This window comes from Pinus tabuliformis, chromosome 7 (genome assembly GCF_031772625.1).
Source record: "Pinus tabuliformis cultivar Carrire ecotype Pingquan chromosome 7, CPIR1, whole genome shotgun sequence".
NCBI lineage: Eukaryota > Viridiplantae > Streptophyta > Pinopsida > Pinales > Pinaceae > Pinus > Pinus tabuliformis.
This window is the reverse complement of record NC_142293.1, coordinates 1415821612-1415827611: the sequence shown is the minus strand read 5'-3', so window position 1 is coordinate 1415827611 and position 6000 is coordinate 1415821612.

Genomic DNA, 6000 nt, shown 5'->3' with positions numbered 1-6000 from the left:
TTTTAAGGAATGAACTAGATAAGGGGGTACTGGCTAAGAGTTGACTTCCCCTATCTCTCTTTCTGGCTACCCTAGAATGGTTTCTAAATACAGTGTTTATGTCATCATAAGGTAACTGGTAGATGTCTCCCCCGACTAGAAAATGGAGGGTATCTAGAAGGTCTTCAAGGACTCCTCTAAGCAGAACCAACTTCAGAGATTCAGGGTCAAGCGTGCACCTAGCCCTTTTATAACTGAGTTGAAACCTCTCTTCATAGTCTTTTAAAGATTCATCACTTCCCATGGTCAGTCGAAAGATTTCTTCTTTTGTATCCATTGACCTACAATAGTCCCGGTATTTATTGTTAAAGGCTTGTTGCATTTGAGCCCAAGTTGTGATACTATTTCCAGGTAGCTCCATGAACTAGCGGAGTGTTGCATCCTTGAGGGTAGAAGGAAAGAGTTTCAACTTTTGCTCGTCTTTTTAATAGTCATAAGTTCGACAAAAGACAACAAACTCAAACAAGAAGGTATCAGGGTCATTAGTAGTCAATCCATGGAAGTGAGATAAGGCTGAGGGATTGATGTTTTTCATTTTTGTGTCCCCATTGGTCTCTCGGATGGGAAAGGTACCTTCTACTCTCTCCCCATTCCCTTTATCATTTCTGTTTTCAGCCATGGTCTCAGGAGGAATGCTTTCTTGCTCTTCTTCTATTATAGGATCTTCGTATATCTCTGGAGGTTCACCTATAGGTTCTTCAGGATCACTGCCACCAAAGAAGAGAGAAGGGTGACTCAGTGATGTGGTGAGGGTGTTGGGTAGGAATTTTCCTGAATTGTCTCTGTTCCTATGAGGCATGAAATGAAATCTCTTTTCTGGGTGATTTTTGTTGTTTTTCTGCTTGTACTTGCAAAAACTGAAATAGATTGAACAACAAACTGCAGCGAACTAAAATCTATCTTTCTGAAATGAAAATTTAGAATTGAAATGAAAGCAGGAAAGGACTAGTCTATTTTGCTGAAATGAAATTGTGGAATTGAAATGAAACCAGAAAATGCTAATCTATGCTTGCTGAAATGAAATTGCGGAATTGAAACGAAAGCAGGAAATGTCTAATCTACACTTACTGAAATGAAATTGAGGAATTGAAATGAAAGAAGCAAATGTCTAATCTACACTTGCTGAAATGAAATTGCTGAATTGAAATTGCGAAATTGAAATGAAACAACTACTCTATTCTTGCTGAAATAAACTACTTAGCAGAATGTTTGCAGTAGAAAATAGAAGAAAAGTAGTAATCACAAAATACTCTGACGATTCCCTAGAAATGGCACCAAAAATATGGTGAGCTCCACTATTGCAGCAATGGTGTTGTAACTCCTAGGACTCCCTAATTTACTTTTATCAACCTGGTAGTTCGTAACGAACTTGGAAGCAACGGTGCTGTATGCACAAGTACTAGCTCTTATTGCAGGTTGTCACTTGATCAGCTAACACAAGTTTGCTAGGAGCTTAAGCCAACTTCTATGAGTTTTTAGAAGAAGCTTTTAATTGTGATGTATGGAAGCTAACTCAAAAGAGGCTAGTCTACTTGCAGGAAGAATGATGAAAGCTGAAAGGAAATGCAAACCCTAGCAAACCCTAACTTTACCGACTAACATTACTTGTGCAAGAAAAGAGATGTACAACTACTGAAATGGATTCCATGGACTATTGCAGAGGTAAAATGCATGTGTTTAAGCTACTTCTGAAGAAAAATATGGAAAAATCATATTTTTGTAATTTTGAGAAATTTTATGCAGAATTATATGCATGTGTTTTAATTATTTTTTACTGTGCAAAGTTTTATTAGCAAAAGGAACTGGAGTGGGCATTTTTAGGAGGTTAGGACAGTGTGGAGAGGACCTAAGGGATCCCTAGCACCCCTCTAGATATTTCCACCATGCTCAGATCTCGAAAAATCGCTCGCATTATCTTCTACAGGAGGCTGCAAGGGATCTACAGGAAATTCTATAGGAAGTTCTACAGGAACAAGCCGAAAGTGGTTTTTAGAGGATTGATGGTGGAAAAAGGGTGGGAAAGTGGAAATGAAGGATGGATAAAGATGTTAAGAGGTGTAGGACCTCGTAAATGAAGCTTAGGAGTGATGAAGATGGTTGGATTTTTTCAAGGATAAAGAAAGCAATGTTGCACAAAAATGTAGAAATTAGGGCAAGTTCGGAAAGTGTGGTGAATGAAGGAAAGAAATCTTGAGTGAGGGACTGGAGCAGGTTGTATGATGGAGGAAGGGTAGGTAGGAATGGATTATAGGTGTTCTGCACACTACTTTCCAGAACTGATCCAAATAAAGACTAAAAAAACAGAGATCTATATATTTTGACCTAATCTGCTCTTAAAAATCATAAATATGATTAATAGAAGTTTATAGATAGAAAATCATGCAAGATAGCTATAAAAACTGAGCAAGAACAGATCTAAACATGGGAGCACAACTAATATCAACTTTTCCAACTCAAAATCTAACACTAGCAATTGCATTGGAAGGCAAAAACAATGTTTTTATGGTAGCAAGTGTACTTTGTCCTCAATTCATGGTCCCAAGGAGGGAGAACTGAGATCAAGGACTTCTTGGTAGCCTTTTTGTGGATATTTTCTATTACCAAACTATCAAATCAACCTAAAGCATGAACAACTATCTTAATGATAAAAAACAACCTAAGAAATGAAGCAAGATTTTAACCTAAATAATAGAAATTATTCTATGAATGCAAGAAAAACATATAAAAGTACACAAAGGAGGTACTATCACTTGGGTTGGGCCCAACCCAAGAACTACAGTCTCCTAAGAAAGATCAGAGCTGGTGAAAAACTGGATTCATCTTCATTGATCAAAAATAATAGTTACATCCCAAAAATTGTCTACAAGAAGAAGCTCGAAAATGTGCTGATACAAAGCTGCACTGAAGTGCAAAAATAAACTAAAAAAATGACTGAACTACGAAGGCTTGAAGCCTTCCTACTTATGCAAACAAGGACCCCCAATAGTCCTCCTTAACTTTAGGAGCTTGGCTACCCAAAACTACAGTTAATCAGCCACTTTACTAGACCTGCTCAGCTGCCCTTGAAATATTCTTTGGTGGGCTGTAGAACTCCGAGCTAATGTTGGAGAACTTGCGGAAGGGGTCATTTAGTGTAGTAGACACTTCCTCCTACAAATCCTCAGCCTTATTTCCTCGTATTTGGCTGCCAATCTACTCATAAATGCATGATCTTGGTCCAAAAATGTCCAAAAAACTGCAATAAGCACGTATTAGACCTTGTGGTAAAGTGATTATTTTCATTCACACAATTAATATAAATATATTCAAAAGCATGCATAAAACTATGGAGAATGGTGGATTAAATGAGAATAATAGGAAAAATGAGCCCATATAGTTACCCATTTCCAGGGCTCATCAATAACCATCACTTGAATAAGTTGGTTAACTGCATAGCACATATCGGGTCGTGTGTTCACCAAGTACATGGGTGAACCCACAAGCTACTTGTAAACAGTAGCTTCCACTACTTCCCCTGAAGTAGCATCATCCTTCCTCTAGTTAACAGCTAGAGGAGTCTCCATGGGTTTACTTCTCTCCATGTGGAACCTCCTGAGTATCTCGTTTGCATACTTTCCCTTAGATATAAACAACTCCCCATCTCCCTACCATACCTCCATGCCAAGAAAGTAATGCATGATTCCCATGTCCTTCATCTCAAACTCTCTTGCAAAGTCCTCCTTTCAAGATTTGATAAGCTTCTCATCACCTGTCAGTATGAGATCATCAACATAAAGTACAATGATCAATAGTTTACCTTCCACCACAATGTGGTACAAGTTTGCATCTACTTCACTCTTCATGAAGCCCAACCAGTGAAGTAGATATCTATCCTGGTGTACCAAGCACAGGGTGCTTGCTTCAGCCCATATAATTCTCTTTTGAGTCAGCACACATGTGACTCATAATCAAAGGTTTAAAAACCTTCAAGCTGCTCTATGCACACCTCTTCATCAATCATGGCATTGAGGAAGGTATTATTCACATCCATCTAATGGATCTTCCAACCCATCTATGATGATAATGCCAATATGGATTTGATTAATGAGTGCCTTGCAACAGTAGCAAAGGTCTCATCATAGTCAATCCCCTCTACCTGTGAAAAGCCACGGGCCACAAATCTGGCCTTATGCTTCTCCACACCACCATCTTCAACTTCCTTTACCTTGTAAATCCAATGGGAGCTCACAATGGGCTTGTCCTTTGGTCTTGGGACCACATCTCAAACATTGTTTTGAATTATGGAGTCATACTCATCCACCATTGCATCAACCCAAACTTGCTACTACACTGCTTCCTGAAAGGAATATGGCTCTGTCACAACACGTGCACCCATAAGTTCCATGTATCTAGTGTACATGTCAGGTGACCTCCTCTATCTGCGCTAAGAAGTGAGTGCTCCCACATTCTCTCGTGCATCATCTAATAATATGTCAACCTCTCGATTTCACTTTCTTCCCTCTGTGGAAGACTTTACTTGAGTGGATGTCTCCACTCCCTGAACCTCTTCATGTGGCTACTCCACATCAATCTAAGGCCCCTCAAACTTAGGAGTTAAAAGCTTCTCATCCACATGTAGCTCAAGATCCCTCTCAAGGGAAACTCGCATGGCCTTCTCCTCATCTAATCTAATATCCATCTGAACCACTGTCATCTGACTGGTCATCATGTACACCTAATAGTTGTGAGATGTATCAGTGTACCCCACAAATATCCCCAACTTTGATGTCGGGTCAAGCTTCTTTTGTGCATCTTTGGTCACATAGTAATATACTGATGACCCAAAAATCTTGAAGTGACCAACATTTGGCCTCTTATCGAAATAAGCCTCCTATAGTGTCTTCATCTCAAGTATCCATGTGGGCTATGGTTCTGAACATAAATGGTTGTGTTGCATGCATCATCCCACAAGTTTCATGGTAGGCCATAATCATGCAACATTTCCCTCGCTGCTCCTACTATGATTATGTTCTTCCTCTCGGTAACCCCATTTTGTTGAGAGTTATGGAGTTCCATCAACTCTTGTTTAATCCCTTCCACTACATAGAATATATTAAACTCATTGGAGACATACTTACCACGGTTATGACTCCATAGAGCTTTAACCTTCTTGCCTGACTCTTTCTCTACCAATTCTTTGTACTCACAAAACTTTGTGAAATTTTGATCATTTTTCGGCATGAAAAATATCCAGCATTTACGAGAATAGTCATCAACAAATATAACATAATACCTATGTTTGGTTGTGGATGCTATCGAGAATGGTCCACACACATCTGAATGGAGACTCGAGACAATGTGGTCTCAAACTCCCTCAAAGATTATCTGCCTTGCCTTTGCCACACACTCCTTCCATTTGACCAGCTTCTACGCATTAGTAGTTGTTGTCTTAGGAATTTCATGTCCAACAAATTCCTTCAAACCATTGTCCTCCATCCTATCCCTCTAGGATATAAAATTCAAGCTTCCTTCCAAGGCATACTCAAGCTGCAACCCATAGAATGCCATATGTCAACCCTAAAGTATGTATTGCAAATTCAAATTTCACTCGTAACCCAGAAAATCAAAACTTTGAAATCTCCTCTAGTATAATGTTCTTAGCTCCGACACAATGTAGATTTTCATGCAGATTCAGAAGCTCATGCAATGTACTAAAGCAAGAGACAAGAATCTACTTCTACTTTTTACAGCAGAAGCACATAAAGATCGAGAAAAATAATAATCGATAGAGGAAAAGAATCAAATACACATAACACAATAAATATCTGGGGAAAGCCACAGCTCAAAAACCCACTATTTGTATTGTATATATATCATAAAATCAAGATAAGATTGCAATTCTTGTTCTCTCAAGGACAATCCCAGCACTCAGTAAAATCAATCTCCAACTCACAAGCAAGCTCCTGGCCAACACTTCGCCAA